This window comes from Phoca vitulina, unplaced genomic scaffold (genome assembly GCF_004348235.1).
Source record: "Phoca vitulina isolate PV1807 unplaced genomic scaffold, GSC_HSeal_1.0 scaffold19, whole genome shotgun sequence".
Lineage (NCBI taxonomy): Eukaryota > Metazoa > Chordata > Mammalia > Carnivora > Phocidae > Phoca > Phoca vitulina.
The window spans coordinates 27,539,456-27,566,998 of NW_022589722.1; the positions used below are offsets into that span (position 1 = coordinate 27,539,456).

Sequence of the window (27,543 nt, forward strand, 5' to 3'; positions counted from 1 at the left end):
TTGAATCAAGTGGCACAGCTTTGATTATAAAATTAAAGAAGTTATGTGCTATACTCTCAGGAAGCATTGTGTTACTAGGGTTTTGTTTTGTTTTTTTAATCACATTGCTTAAATTTAGATCATAGGGTTTAAAATGAAATCGGGGCGCCTGGGTGGCTCAGTCACTGAGCATCTGCCTTCCGCTCAGGTCGTGATCCCAGAGTCCTGGGATCGAGCCCCGCATCCGGCTCCCTGCTTGGCGGGAAGCCTGCTTCTCCCTCTCCCACTCCCCCAGCTTGTGTTCCCTCTCTCGCTGTGCCTCTCTTTGTCAAATAAATAAATAAAATCTTAAAAAAAAAAAAAAATTCTAAAGAGATAATTAGGGCAAACCCCTTATCTTTGCCCAGAATTGAGAGATCGTAAGTATTTAAGACAAATGATTTCATTTTTTTTAAAAGATTTTCTTTATTTATTTGACAGAGACACGGCGAGAGAGGGAACACAAGCAGGGGGAGTGGGAGAGGGAGAAGCAGGCTTCCCGCAGAGCAGGGAGCCCGATGCGGGGCTCAATCCCAGGACACTGGGATCATGACCTGAGCCTCAAGGCAGACACTTAGCGACTGAGCCACCCAGGTGCCCGTCTCTTTAGAATTCTTGATTTTCTAGGTTAATGATGTACAAAGAAAGGTAGTTGTTTTTTCCTGATCCTGCTGTCCCATGGTGTAGTGAAGTCAGGCAATATTATTTGATGTTAAATGATTACAGATTTAGTGATCTTGGAAGAGAGGACTAATATTACAGTATTTTTGAACTGAAAAAGGGTTTTGGAAAGCATTAGTGTTAGACTAGTACAGAAAGAGATCTGGGCCATAGTTCATATTCTTTGCTGACCCTGTGACCTTGAGCAAATTACTTTTGAATTCTAGTTTCCTCATCTGTCAGTTTGGGATGATCTTCATTGATAAATGCTTATTGAGTACTTGGTAATAGGCTTCCATTCAGATTGTTATGAAGTGATAAGAAAACGGAATATATTTGTTTATGATCATCGTGTAGTCCAACTTCCTTTTTTATAGATGGATAATATAAGACCTTGGGAGCCTGGGTGACTTCCAGTAGCAGAGTGAGGATTAAAATCCAGGTATCCTTGTTTGTTCATTCAGTTAAGATGAATGAATAGCAGTATACCACATTGCCTCCCAATAGCCAGGCTGTCTTAAGTAATGGCCAGCTAACACTGTGCCCTGAGAACCTTGTAAATTTATCTCCTTTGTGTTTAGCTAGATTTGAGAAGTGATGGTACTACCTTAGTTGTCATGGCTGCAGAACCCTGTCCATGCGTTCAGTTTATTCCTACCTCCTTCACTGCATATTTATTGAATAATCACCACTCGCTTCGAATACAATGATGAGCAAAGCAGACAGTTCCCATTCTTGTGTGATTTGTACTATATTCTAATGTGTTTTACTGCAGAGGGCCTTGGAAGTCTTTCTCAGCCAAAATATTTTTCTTCTACCCTTGGCTGGACCCAAGGTGAAGGTCAGTAATAGAATGATGCCAATTACTACTGCCATGAAGAGTAGCTAACATTTACCTGGCTGTGTGCCAGTAATCCCACATGATCCTGTGAGATAAGGCAGACCTAGTGGCTCTAATAGACACACAGGATTAGAGAAGAAACACATGAGGGTTAAGAACCTGGATTCTGGCATAACACTATCTTGACTTGAAAGCTGACTCTAATATTCCCTAGCTGTGACTGGGAAGATTACTTGACCTCTCTCTGCCTCGTCCCTCACCTGTAAGATACAGATAATGATAGTACATCTGGGCTATCTAATTATTGTATTACAGTTGCAAACTATTTAGAACCCTGCCTATACCTCGTAAGTGCTGTATAGTTAAGTATAATTAAATTAAGTAACATGAAATAAACTTGCCTAGGGCCTTGTCACTAGTCATTAGCAGGTGTGATTTGAATCTGTACCTTTTTGGTTCCGGAGTCTGAGGTCCTAGCACCTGCACTATACTGCTTCTCTTTGGCGTCAAGACTCAGCCTATCACCCAGGGTACAGTTAATGCTTCATAACCTGAGAACAGATCTCCTTAAGTTGAAAGTGTTCCACTGTTTAACAGTGCCTGCCATCAGCTTGTAAGGTTAGAAACAGTGAAAAAAATGGTAGTCAACATTTTGAAAAGTCCCATTTTCTCTTTGGTATTTATTTTTTATTTGTGTGCACATGACTCTGGATGGTAGATAAAAGGGGTTGGGCACTTGCAAATATGTTTCTTAGGTCTTTGGTTTTGCCTTGAGGTACTGGGTTGCTGAGTTCTCATGTGACCTTGGGGAAGTCCTGTAACCTCACATGTAAATCCGAGACGGCCTTTAAGTACAAAGGAGTCTGACAAATTTGGCAGAAGTTAAGTTCTCTGTGAAGTGCCATGTTAAAGCAACAACCACCACCACCTTGGGAATTAGGAAACGGGTCATTCTGGTTGCACGTCACTGTACCGTCTCGGGTATCCTATAGTCAGCTGTTGACTGGAGTTGAGTAAATGAATGAATGATTGAATGGATGAGTAAACAAACTTCCAATCTAAAATTTGGGCAGAGGGAGTAGAGTCCTCATCTTGAGCACTAGGGGAGCACATTGTTGCCGTTTGAGCTAGCTGTTTCCAAAATGTTCATTGAATGCTTTACTATACGCCTAACACTGTTCTAGACCCTGCGACTGCAACAGTAAACAAGAATAGTGGATCTTATATTGTAGTTCTGGGCAAACAAAATAAACAAGTAGACAACATTGTAGCTACTAAGTGCTATGAGGAAAGTAAAGTAGGATCCTGTGGTAGAGAGGGTAAGTGTGGGGACGTGACATGGCTTTAACTGGGGTGGTTGGGGACGGCCGTTCAGAAGCGGAGATATACTTAATTGATAAGAAAGCAGCCCTTCAGTATTTTTTTTTTTAATATTTTTATTTATTTATTTGAGAGAGAGCACGAGCAGGTGGGGGAAGGGGCAGAGGGAGAGGGAGAAGTAGACTCCCCACTGAGCAGGGAGCCCACCATGGGGCTCAATCCCAGGACCCCGAGATCATGACCTGAGCTGAAGGCAGACACTTAACCGACTGAGCCACCCAGGCACCCCAGCCCTTCAATGTTTTGGGAGGAGAGATTTCAAGTAGGAGCAGCATGTGCAAAGCACCTGATGTAGGTGTGAGCTTAGTGTGTTGAAGATAAGAAATAAGGCCCCGCTGGTTTAGTTGGTGGAGTGTGTAACTCTTGATCTCAGGGTTGTGGGTTCAAGCCCCATGCTGGGTGGAGAGATTACTTTAAAATAAAATCTTTTTTTTCCCCCAAATATTTTATTTACTTGACAGAGAGAGAGAATGCACAAGCGGGGGAGTGGGAGGGAGAGGGAGAAGCAGGCTCCCCGCTGAGCAGGGAGCCTGATGTGGGGCTCGATCCTGGGACCCTGGGATCATGACCTGAGCCGAAGGCAGACACTTAACCAACTGAGCCATGTGGGCACCTCTTAAAAATGATATCTTTAAGAGAAGAAAAAATAAGGCCAGGGTGGCTGAGGGTTGAGAGGAAAGTCTGAGCAAGAGGTGGGGGCCAAGGTTATGTAGGCTTGGGTTTACCCCAAGTGGAATGAAAATTCCCTGGAAGGTTTTGTCCCCCAGCCCCCCCACTGGAAGGTTTTAACCCAGGGAGTGACAGGATCTGATTTATGGTTGAAGAAAATCATTCGGGTTGCTGCATGGATGATGAACCACAGTGGGACAAATGAGGAGGTAGCGAGACCAGTGGGGGGGCTGTTGGAATCATCCAGGGAGTGGTGATGGTGTCTGGGACTAGGGTTCTGGTAGTGGAGATATTTTGGAGGCAGACAGGTTGGACGTGGAGTGTGAGGGATAGGGAATAATTAAGGATGACTCCTAGGTTTGTGGCCTAAGCAACTGAGGGATGGGTGAACTTGAATTCGATAGTTAATGTGTTTTGCATAGTACTTGTAACATGGCCAGAGTTTGTTCATAAATTCTTGATTCTTGCATCAACTCTCAACAAGTACCTGTATTTCATAGGTGAGGAAGCTGGATGGGGTCAGGTGTCTTACCCAGGGGTCCCTCACTTGAGTATGAACATCATTTCCGAAATGAGCCCTGGTCTTTTCTGTCTGTGGCCTTTTTCTGGTACCTGGTGCCTCCCAGAGGGCCATCTGGTCAGTACTTCAAGTGAGTGTTGATGCTTGAGCGGTCTGTCTTCCTTGGCTCCAGCTTTGTTTGACACACTTGGTTTTTCCTGTACCTGGAAAGGCAGTGGTAGGCCTTGGGCCTCTCAGTATGCAGGACGGGAGGGACTACGGGAAGGCTGCTTGCATTCTTTAAAAAGCACAAAGAATAACAGGACCCTGAGAGAGACTTCCTCTGCCTTGGACTTAGCTATCCTTATCCCGATCTGTGGCTTCAAGCAAGGTTTCAGCCCTCTGTGGCCCTCAGGTTACACATTGGCAAAACAGGACTATTAATTGCTACCCTCCCATTAAGGGTTCTGAAGGCTAATAATATTTGAAAAGTTCTTTAAGCTCTAATACGCTGTAAAAATTTGTGAATAGTTTTTAATGTTATTGTAGGAGTAGGCCCTTTAAAAGGTTTTTTTTTTTTTTTTTTTTTTTTTAAGGAATAGGCCCTTTCTAACATTGAGAATAGGGGCAGATTTTTTCCCATTATTTCTGAATGAACCTGTAGATGCTCTTCTTTATTTTGGGGGTCCCAAAAGGCATGAGTAATGCTTTTCTTGGGTTCATTCTGCAAAACTTGGATCAAAGGAAAGGGCACCAGTTTTGGAGCCGGGTCTGGAATTCTGCCTTTGCTGTGAGGCCATGGACAACATAGTTAACATTCTAGAGCCTCAGTGTCCTCATCTGTAAGATGGGCTTAGTACCTTCTGCCTCCCAGGGTAGTTGTGAGTATTAAGTAGGACTGTGTGTGTAAAGTACCCAGGGCAGATCTGGTGCAGGTACAGGCCCTTGGTGAATGACGCCCCGAGCTCTCATGTTTAAAAAAGATTGGCTCATTAAGCATCTGCCTTTGGCTCAGGTCGTGATCCCAGGGTCCTGGGATCGACTCCATGTTGGGCTCCTTGCTCAGCGGGAAGCCTGCTTCTCCCTCTTCCTGCTGCTCCCCCTGCTTGTGTGCACGTGCTCTCTCTCTCTCTCTGACAAATAAATAGATAAAATCTTAAAAAAAAAAAAAAAAGCCTGGCTCTAGGGAAACTGCTTGTTCCTCCCTTAATCTCCATGGACTTCGGGTATGTAGTAGTTCTGGAAAACCTTTCAGGTGCTGCTGTAAGAGTTGGGAGAAGAGGCAGAAATGAATCTGTTGGCTTCCTGATTTTATTCTCTAAGTTGAAGGGCAACATTGGGAAAATGAGCTTTAGAATTACATTTGTAGTATTTTTTTTAAAAGATTTTATTAACGGGGCACCTGGGTGGCTCAGTCGTTAAGCGTCTGCCTTGGGCTCAGGTCATGATCCCCGGGTCCTGGGATCGAGCCCCTCATCGGGCTCCCTGCTCAGCGGGAAGTCTGCTTCTCCCTCTCCCACTCCCCCTGCTTGTGTTCCTTCTCTCGCTGTGTCTCTTTCTGTCAAATAAATAAAGAAAATCTTAAAAAAAAAAGATTTTATTTACTTATTTGAGAGCAAGAGCAAGCGTGGGAGCATGAGTGGGGTGGGGGCAGGGCAGAGGGAGAGGGAGAAGCAGACTCTCCGCTGAGCAGGGAGCCCAGTGTGGGGCTCGATCCCAGGACCCCGAGATCATGACCTGAGCCAAAGTCAGATGCTTAACCCACTGAGCCACCCAGGTGCCCCACATTTGTAGTATTTTCATCATCAAAGTCTGGGTCCTGGGGGAAGTTGGGCCCAGTGGGAGTATTTCTGCTTCCATCCTGCAGAGACTGGGACAGCTTCTGATTGGGAGCTTGAATTCTGGGGCCAGTTGCAGGAGGAACCAAAGAGGTCTCAGAAGCCCCTCTAATCCCCCACACCTCGGTGCTGCGTAGCTGGATTCCTTCACCTTCTGCTGGACATTTGTGTTGTTCTTATTGTTCATTGAGAGAGCTGTAGAGCTGGTTTAAGACAAGGGCCCTGCCTGTGGAAGAGCTTATACGCTGGCGAGGCGGAAGTCACTTCTTAACTATACAACACCCTGGGCTGAAGCAAGGAGGGAATGGGTATGCTGGGCCATCGTGGAACTTGGGTGTCCTGGGGACGTGTTTAATCTGTGCCACACCATCGCTGCCGTTAGAGATACCAGTCACTGAACTAGGTCTTATTTTACAAAGACTGCCTCATTTGCCCTTCACAACACCCCTAAGAAGTAGGTATCATTAGCCTGAGAACCAGAGAGGCTAAATGGCTTGTCTGAGGTCACAGCTAGCACGCAGCAGGGCCAGGTTTTGAATGCAGATTTGTTTGATTGCAGAACCCAGGGTTTTTGCCACTCTACCAAACTGTTGCCCCAGAGTACTTCCCCAAGGGTAGAGAGTAGAAAGTAGACCTCTGTGGAGTTGGCTGGATATAGGGGACACAGTTCAGTTGGCTCCCTGCCCTGTTTGGATGTATGTTTATTTGGGGCCTTGATTGCCTTCTGCCCCAAATACCAGCCAGACTTGAGAGGGAGAGGCTAGAGGGGTGAGTCCCCACAGAGGCAGCTTTATTCCTTGCCTGAGCTGTGGGTTAGCCTCACAGGCAGCCTATTGAGCTTGCAAAAGATGTCCTTCCTAAGTGTGTTAGTGCAGAGCTTTGCCCTGGGGGCCAGAATAGGGCTCAGGATTTGTATGCAGTTCACAGTGTGCCTGGAGTCTCTGCCACTGACAGCAGCAGCAAAGGACAAGTAGGCAGGTGGGTGAATATATCAAGCAATTCCTTAAAGAACCCCCTCCCCCACACACACATACGCACTGCCTTGGAGCCCATTTAGAGGCTGACTTGGAGAGACCCAGCTCCCTGCCACCTTCCCAAGCCTCTGACAAGGACTGCATCACCTTTTGTGCCTGCCAGTTGCATAGCAACCAAGCTAGCTCATTGCCTCCTGGTGGGAGAGAATTGTTTAGCTTTGGATTCTTGGGAGAGGTGCCAGGCATCGCCTCCCAGGGGTGGGAGAGAATTGTTCCAAGCAGCAGAGGTGTGGGAAGATGCTTTTTCTTAGGACAGTGCTGACTGACAGGCATTCCTTGTGGCCCACCAAGCCAGAGCCTTCCTGAGGCTTCCCTGCTGGGAACAGCCGGGCAGCTCCAAGCTAACAGCTATGAGCCTGAAGGCTGCTGAGGGTCATGGTCAGAGGAACCAGGGGCCTTACCCTAGGGAGACCTTGAAGTCATCCTGCTGGTGAAATAAGTACGCGTTCCCCCACCCCTGGGCACAGGTTGGACGGCATGCCTGGGCAGCATGAGAGGATAGATGAGACCTTTTCAGTCCCATTTCAGTTTGGCGATGTGCTGCCCTGGTGCCTGGGACCTGCTCTGGGGTCCCTGGTCTTTGTGAGCGAGGAAGGGGGTAGAGGACATGGTGGGAAACAGCACCCCTTAGTCCTTTCTGTAATACACAGGCAACGTATCCTCCCAGGAGAACTGAGTAATAGCTTACATTTATTGAATGCCTGTCAGGAATCCAGAATGAGCTCTGTGCTTTTCTTACATTTTTTTCCTTAAAGAATGTAGTGTATTCATAAAAACTCTTTCTCTCCATTCCAGTCCCCAAGGGCAAACACTGATAGGAATTTTGTGTTTTATCATTGTAGATGGTTTTTTCTCTGCATTTACAAGCAATACATTCTTTGCAATCCTCACAAAAATCTCTGCTCTTTTACCCCCATTTTATAGAATAGGAAACTGAGGCTCAGAGAGGTGGAAAATCTTGTCTGAGGTCCTGTGGCTAGGGGAGCTGAGATTGGAGGCCAGATCCATCCAGCTCCAGAGTGGATGCCCTTTCTTTGACTTGGCACGGGTTGGAGTGTTTCCAAAATGGCACTCGACAGGTCCGTGTAGGGCTGGTGGCTTCTTTGTCTCATGCTGAAGCAGCTGCCTCAAGAGACCAGGCCTCTTCCAGGAGCCCAGGCTATTGGGAGAGCTCAGCCACTTCTGCTTCTTGGCTTGCTCCAAGTTCTGGCGCTCAGCGACATGTGGTTCCAAGGCAGTGCTGCTCTGTGCCGTGCCTCACAGGGTGGACCAAGGTCAGGCTGGCCTCCTGCCTGAGAAGATGTCAGTCTCTTTGGTTTGGACTGTTCTCTCTATACAAGTGGTCCCAAGGGAAGACTGGTGTCCTTTGGAAAGAGAGAGTAACATGTCTGACCTTGGCCAGTTGGGAAGGCCAGAGTTTCGAGTGGGTGTGCACAAAGCATGCCACAGGGTGGATCCCCTTTCCATATGCTTTGCCTCCGAGAACAGGTGCGGCCAGCTCAGCACCTCTGCTAGAGGCACTCAAAATGTGAATTTGAAAGCACGATGGAGAGGCTTGGTTTCAAACTATGGCTCTGCCTTCATCTTTTTCATCACCAAATATTTCTTGAACTTCTGTGTGTCAGACATTGATTTAGGCTCTGAGTATGCATGGTAACGTGACTAGACAGGTTTTCTGCCTTCAGGGGGCTTACAGTTTAGTGGAATTTACTTTCTCATCTGCCTGAGTCTCCATTTTCTCTCTGTACAAGGGACAAGCTGACCTGTAACAATCCCACTTGGCACACTTGTTGGGAAGGTGACATAAGATAACCTTTGTGATCTTGCCTGGCATAGTTTTATTTCGTTTCTTTTCATTTCTTACCAGGCTCCCCAGTGGGGTCCACTTTGGGTATGTTTCCTCCTTCAGAATTTGTTCTGTGTCAGTAAATGCAGGATCAGCAGAGTCTCCCTTACTCCCTTGGAGCCCTGGAGATTAGATCTCATCCAGTAAGGGAGGGGGCACTACCAGGACCCGGGAGCCAGACTCCACCAAAGACACTTCGGTTCAGCGGTTGGGACCAAGAGCCCCCCATTGAGGGCTGAGCCTGCCTGGCTGTTGGGCCAGAGCAGAGGCTGGGAGACACCTTCTGGAGCACCATGAGAAGACCATGGGCTCTGTAGGTTCCCAGCTGTGTGACCTTGGGCAGGCCACTTCCTGTCTCTGGGCCTCTGCATCTTCAGGGCAGTTAGGGAGGCTGAGCTTTGTACATCAAGGTTTAGCAGAGTAGTTGGCACGGAGCAGGGTGGCAGCCAACAGCTATTTACTCCAAAACAGATCTATGGGCATCTGGCTACTATGGGAGACCCCCACCCAAGTGTAAAATTAGGGAGTTGTTTTGTAGCAGAGGAAATGCTGTGTTGATGCTTAGACTGTTGAAGACACGATTAGGGTTTTCAAGGATCTGAAAGGCGGAAGTGTGGAAGAGTGACTAGGCTCATTTGATCTGGTTCCAAAGGGCAGGGCTAGGAAGTGAGGCCTGTCGTGTGTCAGGCACTGGACTGGGTACTTCCCGTAGGTGCTCTCCCTGCGGCCTGGGAAGGTTATCCCCACTTAGAGAAGGTGATGTTTAGATGCTAAATACGGCCGCACGAGGTTACACGGCTTATTGGGGGCAGAGTCTCTGGTGCTGGAATCTGTGTTCTGATGTGACTGAGGCATGTTTCAGTTCAGTATAAGAAGCATTTGTTGCAGTTGAAAGGTATTAGAATTGTCCAGGAGTGGAATAGGCTTTCTGGAAGAAACTGAACTTCCTGGCCCCATCCTGTTGAATCAGGAGCTTAGGGAGGTTGCCCGAGAGAGGTTTCTGCTCAGCTCTGCTCTAGGCTCCATTGTTCGAGAGGAAGTGGAGGGTGAGGGCTTAGTGAAAGTACCCCTTCTAGATAAGGGCCTGGTATGTACCCATGAAAATTTCACAAGACCTGAGACTTGGGCTCCAGGTATGGGAAACAATTTTCCTGTTTCCTAGTTGTTGCGACATCTGGGTTGGTAGGCCTTGGGAGTGATCTCAGGAATGTTTCTGGGTCCCGGGGCCAGGTAGAACTGAGCACTGAGAATGTTTTACTTTTGGATTTAGGAAATAAAAACAAAATCTCAGTAGGTTGTTTTTTTTTAATATGCCCACAAATCATCATCCTTCTTTAACACTGATCCAGACTGCTTGACTCCCAACCACAGTGGTTGGCATATTATAGGACTCAGTAATACCTGTTTTTAAGGTAAAATTAATTTCTTAACCTTTTTCTTGTTTATGAATTACCCATTGTAGGAAGTTACCCATTGTAGGAAACTTGGAAAATACAGAGGTATAGAGAATATCATAAAAGTTACCTATAATTAGGGGTGCCTGGGTGGCTCAGTTGTTAAGCGTCTGCCTTTGGCTCAGGTCATGATCCCTGGGATCGAGCCCTGCATCGGGCTCCCTACTCCGCGGGAAGCCTGCGTCTCCCTCTCCCGCTCCCCCTGCTTGTGTTCCCTCTCTCGCTGTGTCTCTGTCAGTAAAATAAATAAAAATCTTAAAAAAAAAAGTTACCTATAATTATTTGTAATACCCCACCTTTACCCAGAGATAACTACTGTTAACATTTTGGTGTATTTCCTTCCAATGTTTTTAAATTTTTACAATCCAGGTTAAAAACATGTACAATAATATGTGTATTTATAAATCATGAAAACAGCAATGAGGACATTCATTTTTTTCCTAAAGATTTTATTTATTAGAGAGAGCCTGTGAGTGCAGGAGCAGGGGGTCGGGGGGTGGAGAGGAGACGGTGGGGGACAAGCAGACTCCCCGTTGAGTAGGGAGCCCAGTGCGGGGGCTCAATCCCAGGACCCCAAGATCATGACCTGAGCCGAAGGCAGACGCTTAACGACTGAGCCACCCAGGCGCCCTAGCACTGAGGACATTCTTATAAACGTTTGAACGCTTTTTTTTTTTTTCTTTAAGTAACCTCTGTACCCAACAGGGGGCTCAGACTTGGAACCCAGGATCAAGAGTCGGCATGCTTCACCGACTGAGCCAGCCAGGTGCCCCTGAACACTCTTGATAAAGCTAAAATCTTTCTTTTCTGCCAGAACTTTCCTAAACTTACCTCCTTCTCCAGGAGTAACAGCAGATCTGGGTATGTCCTCTTAGGTGCATATCTGTGAACATACAATACATGCAGAAATAGTGTTAAAGCAGTATGTTGTATGTTTTATTTGTAACTTAGAGATTTTTCCTAAAGTGTTACAGTATTCCACAAAATGGATAAAATGTAACTTAAAAAAAAGAACATTTAAGTTGTTTCTAATTTTTTTAAGATTTTGTTTTTAAGTAATCTCTCCACCCAGTGTAGGGCTCCGACTCACAATCCCGAGATCAAGAGTCACATGCTCCACCAAATGAGCCAGCCAGGCACCCCTAGGTTGTTTCTAGTTTTTTTAATATTTTGCTTCATGGTGCAGTGAACATTCCTGTAGCTGCCTTCTTGTGCGTGGTATAGGGGTGCCTGGGGAAACGGACTTGCTCAGTCACAAGTATACTGAGTTCTAGTAGCTATTGCCAGTTCCCACTGAGAATACTTTACTAGTGTTCTCTGATAGCAAAATTCAAGGTTATTCTTTCTTTCAAACCCTTGCCAGCACTTTATGTTGTAAATCTTTGAGATTTTTGCCAATTACTTTTGTATAATGCGGGTGGAGGGAAGCGGTCATGTTCTTTAAAAAACATCTGCCTTTATTTTTCTGCTTTTTATTTTATTTTATTTTATTTTTTTTTTTTAGATTTTATTTATTTATTTGAGAGAGAGAATGAGATAGAGAGAGCATGAGAGGGGGGAGGGTCAGAGGGAGAAGCAGACTCCCTGCTGAGCAGGGAGCCTGATGCGGGACTCGATCCCGGGACTCCAGGATCACGACCTGAGCCGAAGGCAGTCGCCCAACCAACTGAGCCACCCAGGCGCCCTATTTTTCTGCTTTTTAACAATCCAAAGTAGACTGCCCGTTGTAGGAAACAGTGTGGTGTTACAAACAAATGATTTCTGTTTCTTTAAAAATATTTTTCTGATCCTAAAACTAACGTCCGTACAGTATTAAAGGTTCACACTTACATAAATTTAAAAAAGTTAAAATGCCTCCATAATTTCACCCTCCAGGGAGAGCTGTTGGTAACAGTTTGGCATCTATTCCATTTTGATTTTGTTTGGTTTCTTTAGTTCATTTGTGTCCAGATCTGTACTTAGAATTGGCAGGAGACACTGGGAGGGTTCAGTGCTTGGGCTTTAGAGCTAGGCTGTGTTTGAATGCTGGTGTTATTATTCACTACCTGTGAGAATTTGGGCAAATTGTCACCCCTCTCCAGCTCTCAATTTCCTCATCTGTTAAATGGGGCTCATATTATTATAAGAAGGTTCTTCATCCATGTAGAGCACTTACAACTTGGCACTCAGTGTGAAGTATTAAATATTACTACTAATGGTCTTTGCTTAGAAACCTCAGCCATGACACCTGTTCAGTGTGGGTATAGTGGGTACTGTGGTGCCGGGGACTGTGAGGAGGGGTGGATTTGGCATGGAACAGGTGTTTGCTGCCTCTCTTGGAATCACTGTGTATTTAATACCACTGGGTACCTGGTGTCAGGCCAGGGAGTCTGGTGGGAGCAGTGGTGGTAGTGGTGGATATCCCTGGATGAGCTTCAGGGAGTCTGTAAAATTGTGTTTTATGTGTTTTTTAAATTTTCTGTATGAAATGTGTCCTACTTTTTAAAATGGCTGGAAAAACCCTAGTAACTGCTATTTTTTTTTAAATCTGTTTGTAGCATTTCACATAATAATTGCTGTTTGAGAGGAGCCCATTCATGTCCTTTTTTTTTTTTTTTTTAATTTTCTTTATTTATTTGACAGAGGCACAGCGAGAGAGGGAACACAAGCAGGGGGAGTGGGAGAGGGAGAAGCAGGCTTCCCGCCGAGCAGGGAGCCCGATACGGGGCTCGATCCCAGGACCCTGGGATCATGACCTGAGCCAAAGACAGACGCTTAAGGACTAAGCCACCCAGGCACCTCCATTCATGTCCTTTCTTAGGTCACATAATACGCAGCTATTATTCCCTTTTTCCAAATGAGGAAACTGCGTTCAAAGGTGAAGCCCGCTTGAGGTCATGCAGCCAGTAAATGGTAGAGCTGGGCTTTGGAGCTGGATCTAAGTTCTTTTCACTGTGCTGCTTGTAAACCACAGGTTATAATTCAAGTTTTAGGATAGTCAGCCACACCCAGCCTGACCATCCACTATTTTCTGCTTTGTCTGTTACATCCTACCATTCTGAGTGCCTAGTAGCTTTTGCACTCTTGACTTGATGGTTCTGTATCTTCACATACTGTGTGTCTTCTTCGAGTGCTGTGCAAAGTCCTGTTCATCCTCCACGGCCCTGCTCGGTGAAACCCTGCCCTGGCTTCTCAAGCCGAGGTTGTTGTTCCCTCTGCAGCCCTCCTGCCTCTGGCTGTTGCTTCCTTTTTGCACAAGTGACAACCGGTTACGTTTACGAGCTGATCTTGGTCAGACTGAGGTATATTAGCTTAGGGACTGTCTTCCTTGATGTCTGTGTCCTGTTGCTTGGCATATAATAGGTGTTCAGGTGTTACAATGCACAGACCCCTTTCCTAGAGTAAAGAGCGTACGTGATAAGCCACCATCAACCTATTCTCCTTTTGCCCCTCTTGAATGCATTATCTACATGGCAGCCACAGTGTTTGTTTTTTTTGTGTGTGTGTGTAAATCTCATCCAGTCATGATCCTGCTTAAACCTTCTATGGCTTCCCACTGCTTTTAGGATCAAGTTAAACATTAACATGTCCTACTGTAAAGTTCACACACACTTACAAGACAAGGTCAAGACCTGAATGATTGGATTGGTAAAGGTACAGTGAGGCGCTTTCATATTACAGACAGTTCTTTACTGACAGAGACAACAAGAACAAACCAAAGGTGCCAGCTCCCTGGGTCCCAGTCCCACACACCAAGTGGACTGCACCAAAGCTAAGGGAGCCGATGACTGCACACATGTTGTGGGTACCCTGTCGTAGCTCAAGTGGGTTTACATTCTGCAGCTCTCGTCTGAAGGGCCCGGGGCAGAAAGCTTCATACCTCATCAGATTCTGAGAGACAGGAGAAACTGTCTCATAATAGTCTCCCAGGGGAGATAAGGAGGCAAGTGGGAGATGGCCTCACGGCAGCTCCTTTAGAGGCCTCCCATCTAGTGTTCCAGGGGGATCACAAGGTGTTCTGGCAAGACTCAGATGAGCCACATGTGGTTCAAGGTTGCTGGGGTACTTTTCTCCTACCCCTACAAGGTCCCTTATGATACCTGGCTCCCTTTTACCTCTTAGCCTTATTTTCTGACATTTCTGCTGCACTTTGCTCACTTTGCTCCAGCCAAGCTGGCTTTCTCTGTCTTCATTCAGTTATAGGTGATTTCCTGCCATGGAGCCTTTGCACATGCTGCTCGTGCCTGCAGGTTTCCTTGGACTCCCTTCCCTGGAGTTAGCCTGGCTAACTCGTATAATGTTTCAGTTCTCAGATTAAATATCACCCTCTTGGAGAAACCCTTCTTCCAGTCTAGCTTAGGTTGTCCCACTTTCTACTGTTACAACTATTAACTTTTTTTGTAGCCCTTCTCTGACTTAGCTGCCTATATGGTCCCTTGAGTGATTACTTTGTATCTGTCTTCTCCACAAACTGTAAACTCAGCATAGGCAGGGATGTGCCTATCTTATCTCATTAATTCAGCACAAATTCTGGGGCTTGATAAATATTTGTTGAATGAACCAGTATCACCTTAGTTTAAATTAGGGAAGTAGTGTGGGGGAAAAAGCACTGACTTGAGAATTGAGTTGCTTTAGTTCTCCTAACTTCTGTTAGCTAGGTATGTGCCCTCCAGCTTTCATTTCTTCATCTGTCAAATGAAGTAAAATACTTGGTGATCTGGGCTTACCTGTGCTTCTGATAATCTATGATTCTAGATGAACTAATTAGCAGGGTTCTAGAGGGGTGGGGCCTAGGATAAGAATCCCACTGCCTCGTTCACATCTCCACCCAAGGGTCCTCTCCATAAGCAAACTCCTGATCTCACCCTCAAGCCTGCTCTTCTTCTTTTTTTTTTTAAAAGATTTTATTTATTTATTTGACAGAGACACAGCGAGAGCAGGAACACAAGCAGGGGGAGTGGGAGAGGGAGAAGCAGGCTTCCCGCCAAGCAGGGAGCCCGATGCGGGGCTCGATCCCAGGACCCTGGGATCATGACCTGAGCCGAAGGCAGACGCTTAACGATTGAGCCACCCAGGCGCCCTCAAGCCTGCTCTTCTATTGCCTTCCCCCATTTCACTGTGTAGCAACTCCATTCTTCCAGTTACCCAGGCCCCAAACCCAGTGATGTTCTTTTTTTTTTTAATTTTTTTATTTTTTTAAAGATTTTATTTATTTATTTGACAGAGAGAGACACAGCGAGAGAGGGAACACAAGCAGGGGGAGTGGGAGAAGGAGAAGCAGGCTTCCCGCCGAGCAGGGAGCCCGATGTGGGGCTCGATCCCAGGACCCTGAGATCATGACCTGAGCCGAAGGCAGACGCTTAACGACTGAGCCACCCAGGCGCCCCTAGATCTCAGGGTTGTGAGTTCAAGCCCCACGTTGAGTGGAGAGATTACTTAAAAGTAAAATCTTTTATTTATTCCACCGACTGAGCCAGCCAGGCACCCTAAAATTCCTTTTCAAGGAATATTCCATCGTATGTATGCATCACTGTTTATCCATTCGTCTGTCAGTAGACACTTGGGTTGCTTCCACTTTCTGGCTCTTCTGAACAATGCTGTTCACACACACCAATGTGGGTGTACAAATACCTCTCTTTGCTGTTTGAACACAACAGTTACACCTCACTTTAGAGGCCCCTTAGATTTTCTGTAGGGGATGGTTTTCTTTCATTCTGTAGGTTGGCTTGGACCTTTTGTCAGGTCATTGTTCAATGTCATCTTCTCGCAGAAACCTTAAAGAAGCCTTTCCCAGCTGTCCTGTTTTAAATGGCACCTCCCCCCGCTGCCCTGGCTCTTTTTCCCATTGCTCCTGCTTCATTATCTCTCGTGACACTTACCAACATCTGACTGAGGTTTTACTCTTTTCTGTGTCTTTGTCTCTCTGTCTGACTTCCTCTAAGGCCCGGAAATGTCAGTCCCAAGAGGATCATTTTGTTCATTGCTGTATCCCCAGTGCCTAGAACAGTGCCTGGCACCTATAGCCACTCAATAACTATTTGATGGATAGACAGATGAATAAGTGAGTGAATAAGGTTTCATGGTAGGAGGGAAAAGGGACAGAGAACAGCAGTGAAGACAGATGTTTTTCCCCAGTCAGCTGTGCTCACCCCTTCTCATATTTCTGGCTGCTACTGAGATTTTTTTTTTTTTAAGATTTTATTTATTTATTTGACAGAGAGAGAGACCACGAGAGAGGGAACACAAGCGGGGGGAGTGGGAGAGGGAGAAGCAGACTACCCACTGAGCAGGGAGCCCGACGCAGGACTCCATCCCAGGACCCTGGGATCATGACCTGAGCCGAAGGCAGACGCCTAACCGACTGAGCCACCCAGGCGCCCCATTAAATTTGACGTTTTAAAAAAACTTGCTGTGTTGTTTTTATTTTTCCAATTTTCTTGGTGGATAGCTGTGTTGCCGAGAGGCACCAAGTGGGTGGCTGAGACTTGGGTTCCTCTGGTGCCACAGACTGAAGCGAACGCTGCAGAGAGCCTGATAATGCCCAGCAAAGGCCCAGGGCGATTGTGAGCCAGTCATGTCTTACGGCTGTTTGGCTCTGACATTTGTAACTCGTTTTTTAAATTGTAAGTTCTGTAAGGTGTTGTTCAAATTGCCTTTCCTGACCCATCATCTGATCATGAATTAATGGGGTGCAACTTGCCTTCAAGAAAAGATAATCTAGGGGCACCTGGGTGGCTCAGAGGGTTGAGCGTCTGCCTTCGGCTCAGGTCATGGTCCCAGGGTCCTGGGATCGAGCCCCGCGTCGGGCTCCCTGCTCATTGCAGAGCCTCCTTCTCCCTCTCCCTCTGCCATTCCCTCCGCTTGTGCTCTCTGGCTCTGTCTATCCCTCTGTCAAATAAATAATATCTAAAAAAAAAAAAAATCTAGAATGCTAAAGGAAAAAAGCCAGACAAGAGCCACGTATTGTATAATTTATATGAACTAGCTAGAACAGATCTGTAGAAACAGCAGATTAGTGGTTGCCAGATGCTGGGGCAAGGAGAGTGAAGGGAATAAGGAACAACTGCTGGTGGGTATGGGCTTTGCTTTGGGGTGATGAGAAATTCTGGGACTAGATAGTAGTGATTCCACTGCGCATGTGCCCAACTGGCCATTTGATAGTTACAGTGGTAAATTTTATGTGTATTTACCACAGTATAAACAATAATAGAATAAAAAGTATTAGGGGCCCCTGGCTGGCTCAGTCAGTAGAGCATGTGACTCTTGATCACAGGGTCATGAGTTCAAACCCCACATTGAGCCTGGAGCCTACTTTAAAAAAAAAAAAGTATCAGTGTGCATTGCACTTGGCGAGTGTTGTTTAGTGAAACTTGTTTTAGTTACACCACCCTGGCAGTAAATTTGGCCTGGATCACAACATAAAATGTATATTTTGTGTGTGTGTGTTCTCAGTCAACATGTGAAAGCCCCCTCTCTAAAGCTCCTGTTAGCTCGGAACATCCTGTGTCCAGTATTTCGAAGTTGATAGGACTGTCCCTCTGAGGTGGCTACACGAGGATACAGTGGGCTTTGAATGACTTCTTCCTTCCATGATGACTCCACAAATGCCACGTGATTTTAAGCGAGTCGTTCTCTCTGTTTGGCTTTTGCATTTGTAGCCAATTTTTTGAACTTGAACTCGAACGTGATCTTAGAGAAGGTCTTGGCCTCTTTTTCACTTGACCACTCATATTTCCGTGCCTTCGCTGAACTTTGGACCTAATGTCTACAATAGCAACTTTAACACTTCCACACTTTTTGTTTCCGTGTCTGTCTTATCCCACCAGATTGTGATCCTGCCTGTAGGGACAGCATGGTGGTGTTCTGGAGTTTAGTGGGTACAGCTAAGCTTTCCTCAGGTGTGCTGTAGCAAATGGGACACAGGTGTGCAGAGATCCTGACCCCCGCCCCAGCCAGTTGCCTCCCAGCAGCAGCCTGGTCTGTCTGCCTAGCTGTGATGTCCAAAATGAGTTATTTTGTTCATGGGCCTTAACTTGGAAAGGTTTGGGAACCATGTGCTAACAGTATTTGGCACCTAGGAAGGTGTTTATTGTTTGTTAAGTGAGGTAGTCTGGACAGGGGTTATTCTCTCTTATTTTATTAATATTTTAAAATAGAGTAAGCATTGGCCAGTCATGGGGCCGGTAATAAACAGGTAGTGTTCTGAGTCTCTTATGCTTTCTGTGCCTCCACACTGGGCTGCATTTTATGCACGCCTACACACACAGCATTGCGTCCTCACCCGTGTGTAAACTGTGGCTGTGGCTAATTCAGAAAAGCCTTCGCTCTGGGGATTTTCTTCCCCGGTACAGATAAATCTATTCTGACATTCCTACATTTTCCTCTGGGCCTTTGGGGAATACACGGATTTATCTGAGAGCCTGCTTGCTGGGGAGGAGTATTTATAGAATCTCTGAGCTGGAAAAAACTTTGGAGAACATCTAGTCCAGTGGTTCCCAGACATGGCAGTATCAGAGTGACCTGGTAGTCTTTCCCAACGCTTAGGCTCTACCCCAGGTGATTCTGATGGAGAGGTCCGGGAGTGGTAGGGCCTAGAAGCTGAAACCTCTCAGGTGGCTTTGATGCAGCTGGAATGATCCACTTCTCCCATTGCATAGACGTGGAAAGGGAGGCACAGAAAGGCAAGATTACTATAAGGGTACCTAGTGACTGAGCTAGGAGGCCAGATCTCAGGACTCCCATGCCTGGAATGTTCCCTTTCGTCCCATGGGGCTTTCACTGTTCAGTCCGCACATGGGGAAGTGGCCCATGGGGCAGGCTCACCCCGGCTCTTTGGCCATCTGAGGGTGGTGCCCTCACTGGAATGTTGGATTGCAAAATTGGAGTTCAAGGACAAAAATACAGTGACACTAGGGGACTTCAGCTCTCTGCGCCAGCTGAAAACAGCTCGCTATCCATCGCTTTTCATCCACACATCACCTTAATACAGATTTGGGGAATTATAGGAGAAAATAATTCTCCATCTTAACCCAAACATTTTTTTATGATGTTAGTGCATTTCCTTTTGGTCTTTTTCCCCTTGTGAATATGGGTTTTATAGCATTGTAGTCAGTGTGTATGTAACATATCACCTGCTTTTTCATATATTGTATCATAGACAATTTCCTGCATTGCTACATAGTACTTAAAACTATCATTCCTACTGAGTGGAAATTATACATGTTAAGTTACTTTTAGTTTTAGGGGCTATAAGTAGTAATGCAGTGAACTGTTCAGTACATACAATATCATTTTCTTTTTTTTTTTTTAAAGATTTTATTTATTTGACAGAGAGAGACACAGCTGTAGAGAGAGGGAACACAAGCAGGGGGAGTGGGAGAGGGAGAAGCAGGCCTCCCGCTGAGCAGGGAGCCCGATGCGGGGCTCGATCCCAGGACCCTGAGATCATGACCTGAGCCGAAGGCAGTTGCTTAACCGACTGAGCCACCCAGGCGCCCCAAGGATAGATTTTCAGATATGGAATTGCTGGGTCAGAGGGTATGGATGTTCCTGTGGGTTTCATATTGACAAGCTGCTTTAGATCAATTTGCTTTTACTCCACAGCAAGCAGTCTATAGGAATATTTATCTTTGGTTTTGAGCATTTAATTTTTAATTAAAAATTCATGTTGGTTATATTTTTTTCTAATTATAAGTATTAGGGGTGCCTGGCTCAGTAGGTAGATTATGAGACTCTTGATCTTGGGGTCATGAGTTTGAGCCCCACATTGGGGGGTAAAGATTACTTTTTTTTTTAAGATTTTATTTGTCAGAAGGAGTATGTGCACAAGCAGGGGGAGTGGCAGGCAGAGGGAGAGGCAGGCTCCCTGCCAAGCAAGGAGCCCCATGCGGGACTCGATTCCAGGACCCCAGGATCATGACCTGAGCTAAAGGCAGACACTTAACCGACTGAGCCACCCAGGTGTCCCTAGAGATTACTTAAAAAAAAAAAAAACAAGAAAGAAATTTAAACCATAATTGGTGTCTTTCTCAAAATATTTTTTTGTTACAAATTTTTACACATAAGGAAAAGTCAGGGGCACCTGAGTGGCTCAGTCAGTTAAGAATCTGCGTTTGGCTCAGGTTATGATCCCAGGGTCCTGGGATCGAGCCCTGTGTCAGGCTTACTGTTCAGTGGAGAGTCTGCTTCTCCCTCTCCCTCTGCCTCTCCGCCCTGCTCGTGTGCTTTCTCGCTTGCTCTCACTCTATCTCAAATAAATCTTAAAAAAAAACAAAAAGGAAAAGTCGAAAATAGTAGCAAGAACATCCATATACATACCTACCATCTAAACATTTTGTTTTACTTGCTTTGCTATGTATTACTTATTTTTGTCTTACTTGCTTTACTATGTATTATTTCTTTTTGTAGTTACTATTCATTTTTTTCTGGACCATTTCAAAAGAAATTGAAGGCATTGTGACACCTCATTCTTAAAAACTTACAACATTCATTTCTTAATAAGTCAGTAAGCTATATAATTACAATGTCATTATCTGTTCTCCCAAAAATGTCTTTGGTAGTGGTCTTTTTCCAAATCTCAGGATGTACACAAAAAATTTACACATTGCATTGGTTTTACTTTTTTAGTCTTTCTTACTGTAGAACACTCTCCATCCCCACCCCCCATACGCCTTGTTTTTCCCTGATGTTGACTTTTCAAAGAGACCAGGTCCATTTTCTTGTAGAATATCCACATCCTGGATTCGATTGTTCTTTTATTCCATGATTTTCCCTTAAGCTGGAGCTAAGGTTCCAAAGCTTGCTTAGATTCAGGTTAAACATTTTTTGACAACGAGTTCTTTTTTTTTCCTTCTTATTTTTTTAAAGTAAATTCTACCCCCAATTTGGGTCTTGAACTCACGATCCCAGGTTCAAGTGTCACGTGCTCTACAGACTGTGAGCATTTTATGTGAGCATTTTTGGGCGCTAGCTTTCTGGAATTGGGGAAAGCTGGTTAAAAAGCACAAACGTTTTGCATTTCAATAGGTATTACCTAATTGTCTTTCAAAAATGTTGAACTTGGGCACTTGGGTGGCTTGCTTGGTTAAGCAGTTAAGCACCTGACTCTTGATCTTGGCTCAGGTCTTGATCTCAGGGTCCTGAGTTTAAGCCCTGTGTTGGGCTCCATGCTGGGCGTAGAGCCTACTTAAGAAAAAAAAATGTTGAACCTGTTTATACTCTAACCAAGAGCGCCTGAGACTGGTAAATTATTGATTTGTTAAGTGCGCTCACAAGATTAACCAAACCTGCTCTGTATTTAACCCTGTTCAATATGGAAGAGCTAGTTGGTCAAGCAGAAGCAAGAGTCATTAGTTTAATTGATATTTATGTAGCACCTCCTGTGTATCAGACCTAGTGTTCAGGCATGGGAAATTTATTATGAATAAACAGACACGTCCCTCCCTGGTGGAACTTACAGACTAGTGGAGACAGAAACCATCTCACAAATGAATGTCAAGAAGTAGTAAGTAGGCATAGAGAATGGGCTTTGGTTGGGCTGGGAGTTCAGGAAGAATTCCCTGTTAATTTGGAACTTGAAGGATCAATGGGAGTGACCTAGACAAAGAGCAGATTGGGAATGAGGGTAGGCAGAGAACATTCTAAGCAGCACAAACAGCATGTACAAAGGCCCTGTGGCAGATCAATTTAACCAACTGAGACGCCCAGGCGCCCTGTGGCAGATCAATTTAGAATTTTTACTGGCTAACAAAGTTCAACATGTTTGGTGCCTTTGAGATATGCAAATTCTGAATGACTGAGAAACCAAATAGATGAGATCCCACCACCAGGATCCCATAAGCAGGAAGGATTACAGAGGGATGAGGGGCTTTCCTAGGCAAATTCTGACAAATTGCAAGTCATCTGCAGGAGAGAAGGAAGAGATGCACCTAAAGACATTAGCTTAAGACAACTGGAGGGCAAGTAACCAAGGAAAAATTATATAGCCACTGGAATACATTAGAAGAGGGTCAAGAATGCCAAAGGCCCAGACAAGCTAAATCTTCTGAAAAATGTTGATCAACCAAAAGAGCCTTTAAAAGCTGTGTTTGCAGTAAGCAAAAGAAGAGACCTGCTGCTCTGCCAGCATCCAGAGAAGGAACACAGCTTCACACCGCGCTCTGCATCTGTCTCCTCTGTGCAGGAAGACACCACAATAACATGTAATGAACGGGCTCTGTGCCAAAACCCAACGGAGGTTATTTTATTGAATAATAACACTATGAAGTTTATCTCCATTTTCTCTTTGGAGAAACTAAGCCTTGGGGAGGCTAAATAACTTGTCCAGGGCCATAGCAGCTTAGTGGTGTTGCAGGGTTGGGCATTCTGAGTACAGATCTTCAATCTGGACCAGCCATCACACCGTGCCACCGTCAGTGAGAACGGGTGGGCTGTGAGAGGTGAGAGAGTAGCAGAAGCCAGGGGAACTGACCTGTCTCAGAAGGAGACGGACCTGAACTTGCATCCCGGATTCCCTGCTCACCACTTACCAGTATGTGATTTCTGACTTAACCTCCCTGGTCTGCATTTCCCACGTCTGTGAGACCGGAAGAACAATGACCTGGCCCTGTTGCCATGGGAATTCAAAATTAGGCACAGAAAGTGCTTGGCACAGAGCAGGTGCTTAATAAGTAACAGCTGTTTTATTCCTATTTGGTGAGGGGGGAGGTTGTGTGGAGATCACCTGTAATGTAATTTTCATTTTACATGTGAGATATGTGGGGTTCGTGAATGAGTGATACATGATGTCTTTGCCTTTGAAGTCCGTCTCTGGGGTAAGCATATTATGATGTGGAGCACTCCAGAGTTTACACGGGACATTTCATGCATGTCAGCCGCTCACAGCCCTGAAGTGGGGAGCAAGACTGAGATTTCACCTGTTCTGGGTGTGAAAAACTAAGGCCTCGAGGGATGAAGTGAATTGCGTAAGGTCTCACGGCAAAACCACCAGCAAACCCAAACCCTTTTTGTTAGGGTTAGTAGTTAGATCAGTGAGAGTGAGTATTGATTTCTGCGGGGAACTCGACCGGTCAGTCAGGCTGTCCCTAACGACAAAACAAACCCGGCCTTAGTGACAAAGCACTGAGGTGGCTGTTGGGGCGCCTGGCTGGCTCAGTCCATAGAACATGCGACTCTCGAGCTCAGGTGGTGAGGTCAAGCCCTACTCTGGGCGTGGAGCCTACTTGAGAGAAAATACAGTTAGGTGGCTGTTGCAGTGGATGGAAGACCTGGACCTCAGGAGTGCTGCTAAGTAGACCACTGTTGACCTGACCAAACGTCTGCCCTGGGGAGCCCGGCCTGGAGTGGGTCACACTGGTGTTGGGGCTTGGATGAACACCCCGGAGCTGTGCTGTGTTTGTGGCTGATGCACGCTGGGAGGGCCAGCCTGTAGGACGTGGGGTGACGACCAGGACTCCTCCAGACTCCAGGGGTGGGAGGCAGACAGAAACCGATGATGAGATTAAATCAAGATTAAGGTAGAGCTTTGCACAGAAAACCAAGCCTACAAGTACAGCGTGGCTCAAGAGCAGTCAATGAGGAAAATGGCTAGTCAGGTGTTAGGGTATCTGGAAGTGACATGTGTGTCCTCGGTGTGGTGGGCTGTCATAGGCTGATAACAGCCTTAAACAAAGGAGGTGATGATCCCTTTGCCCTCAGCCCAGCGCATGGTAGTGCTGTTGCGGAATTGGGAAACCTGCCATGTAAAGGGATGGTTGAAAATAACTCTGGGCCGCCCTTGGCCAAGATGAGATTTTAGAGAAGATGACAGGGCATGGCTGACTTCAGGTAGGTGAGGGATCCCACCCTGGAGACAGAATCATTGACATGGGTGGGGTGTAGGATTATGTATTTTTAACAGACTCAGGAGGTTGTGATGCATCTGAGGTCTGGGAGCTGTTGTCCTGAGGAAGAGAGCTATGGGTCCCAACGGTGGACCCCAGCTGGAAAGCAGACTGCAAGGAAGCAGAGCTTGGCTGAGCGTGCAGGAGAAGATTCTGAAATCATGCAGGAGTGGGTTGGGTGGTTGTGTGGGATGATGAGCTCCTGGCGTGGGGAGGTGTGTGTGGGTGGTGCTCCGAACTTAAAAGCATAAAGGCACCTTTACAGAAAAAGGGTTCTAATGAACATGCGAGTTGTTAGGGCTTCTGAAAAAACGCTTTCCCTCCTTATTAGTACATAAACCTGAGCCATCCCATGTGGCAGCTTCATTTTAAGTTCATTAAAATTGAATAATATTGAAAACCCCTCAGTTGCACTCACCACACTCCAGGGTGCTCTGCAGCCGCGTGTGGCTAGTGGCCAGTGTATTGGTTGTGCGGATCTAGAACGCGTCCGTTGTGGCTGGAAGTCCTCCTGGCCACTGCTGGCTGTTGTGCTCAGATGTTTGGAAAGCAGAGCACATGGTGATCCAGGGTTGAGCACGCAGTGATTTCATCTGTTACTAACAACGGAGTTCATCCATTTTGGAGGGAAGGCTTAGGGAGTTACGTAACATGCCCGGGGCAACGGCAGGTAAGTGGGTCAGTCAGGCTGGATTCTAGTCCTGTTTGCTACTCTGGCCTTAGTCACTTGTTGCAAGCCTCAGTTTCCTCACATGGAAAATGGGCTAATCATAGGAGACATTCACTGGATGGCTGTGAGGATGAGATGATACAACGCTTGCAAAGTACTTAGCAGAGTGCTGGCATCACTGGGTGTTAAAAAATAATTTTATCCATAAGTTGTAGTCTAGATGAGAACATCTTATTTTGTCCCTTTTTTCTCCAATTAGCATTGCTTATTAAACCTATTATTTATTGGGGTGCCTGGATGGCTCAGTCATTAAGCATCTGCCTTCGGCTCAGGTCATGACCCTGGGGTCCTGGGATCGAGCCCGCATTGGGCTCCTGGCTCAGTGGGAGTCTGCTTCTCTCTCTCCCGCTCCCCCTGCTTGTGCACGTGCTCACTCACTCGCTCTCGCTCTCAAATCTTTAAAAAAAAAAAACAAACCCTATTATTTATTATAATTTTTTTTAGTTAAAGCTTTTTATTTATGTTTATTTTTTATTTTAAGTAGGCTCCCTGCGCAACGTGGGGCTTGAACTCACAACCCGGAGATCAAGAGTTGCATGCTCTTGCTGTAGGGAATTTGGGACTTTTACCTTTTCTCTACACTGTAATTATGATTACAGTTAATCGTTTAGCCTCCTGGACCAGACACTAGGTATTGTTATTTATTTATTTATTTATTTATTTATTTATTTATTTATTTAGAGAGTGAGCAGGAGGGGCAGAGGGAGAGAGAATCTTTTTTTTTTTAAGATTTTATTTATTTATTTTAGAGAGTGCCAGCAGGGGGTGGGGTAGGGGTAGGGGCAGAAGGAGAGGGACAAGCAGACTGACGCGGGGCTCACAGGGCTCGTAGGGCTGGTCGATCCCATGACCCTGTGATCATGACCTGAGCTGAAATCGAGTCGGATGCTTAACCGACTGAGCTACTCAGGTGCCCCTTTATTTTTATTTCTAAGGGTCCCTAAGCTTAGGACAGTTAAATTATAGAAAGAAAGATCTGTATATGGACATTGGAAAGGCGTCTAAGGTGTGTTGATAAATGAGAAGAGCAAGCTGCAGAACAGCCTGTGTGGTTTCTCTTACCGGGGTAATAATAGAAACTGTGCCAGTACTTTATGTAACTGCTAATCCCCACAGTAGCTCTGTGAGGAAACAAGCGCTTAGGGTAAATTGACCGAGATGACTCGATAGTCACTGGCCACCAGGCTTCAGCCCTCCTTTCTCCATTCCCCTGCTGTGCGCGGGCCCCCGGCTGCAGGGGCGCGGGCAGAGCTGCATCTGCTGTTGACCGTCTTCTGCCTGTGCCCAGGCCGTTGAAAGTCTTTAGATGCACCATTCGTGGACTCTTCACACCTGCCCCTGAGGCAGAGGGGGGCAAGGGGTCTGCAGTCTGCACTGGGGAGGACCCTCCTGCTGGGGCGGTCAAGTGGGTGGTGGTTGGGGGGGGTGGTTGGGGCACCGTTTCCTAATGGGGTGGGCTGATGATTCAGTGTCCTGGTTCAGATGCCGGGGTTGGCAGAGTTTGGATTTAAATGTTCCGGGGACGTAAAGAAGGGGGCTTGAGCTTTGCCTCTTCCCTTACCCATTGGAATGACCCTCTAGACAGGGAGCATCGCCTGGAAGGGAAGCAGCCATCCCTTTCCCTCTCATTTTTGGGGTTCCTTTATTCTTCCCTGATCAGTGTACCCTGTGAAGGTTGTCATGGTTTAAAATGAACTAATACAGGCCCCATCATAACAATCACTTACCTTTTACTGCAAAACAAATTGCCCCCTCATTTAAAGACTTAAAACGATAAAGATTTCTCACTCACAGTTTCTGTGGACCAGGAATTTGGGAGCAGCTTGGCTGGGTGGTTCTAGCTTGGGATCACTCAAGAAATTGCAGTCCAGGTGTTGATCAGGGTTGCAGTTACCTGAAGACTTGGTCTTGGGCTAGAGCACTCACATGCACGGTGGTGCTGGTTATTGGCAAGAAGCCTCAGATCCTGTCTGAGTGGACCTCTCCTAGCACTGCGTAAATGTCTTAACAACACAGTGACTGTCTTCTCCCAGAGCAGTCAGAGAGGGCTGGGCAGAAGCTGTCCTTTATGTTTTTTTTTTAAAGATTTTATTTATTTATTTGACAGGGAGAGAGCAAGAGAGCACAAGCAGGGGGAGCGGCAGGCAGAGGGAGAAGCAGGCTCCTCACTGAGCAGGGAGCCCGATGCAGGGCTCGATCCCAGGACCCTGGGATCATGACCTGAGCTGAAGGCAGACGCTTAACCGACTGAGCCACCCAGGTGCCCCAAGAAGCTATCCTTTATGATACCTTTATCCTTTATATTTTATGACTAGTTTTGGTGGTCACATAGCCTCACGCCACATTCTAGTCATTAGAATAAGTGTGTGCTGCACATTTAAGGGGGCCGCCTTTGAAGGGATGAGGAAACATCAAAGCTCATGCACAGTGTTTTCCTCATTTTTTCATCCGTTCAGTAATTATTTATCAAGTCTACTCTGTCCCAGGACTCCAGATACAGAAATGTAAGACAAATAAGGCTTGATCTCAACCCTCGAGGAACGTGTTGTGCAGGTGGATTGATAGCTCTGATTTGGGCAGTGCTTTACAACCTCATGAAGACTTTCACATATGTTCGTATTTAACCATCCTGGTAACCCGCTGTGGTCACTGTGGCCAGCAGTAGCCCCATGCCCATCTCCTCCGGGGCTCAGATGATGGGAGATTTTCTTAAGT

The 27,543-nt window shown here is 46.1% G+C and overlaps 1 protein-coding gene across 1 annotated transcript in view; it reads left to right on the top strand.

Moving 5' to 3' along the window:
• The window catches only part of ACO2 (aconitase 2), a 52,336-nt gene that overhangs the window by 1,408 nt on the left and 23,385 nt on the right, over window positions 1-27,543 (top strand). The gene's annotated exons all lie outside the window — the stretch shown is intronic.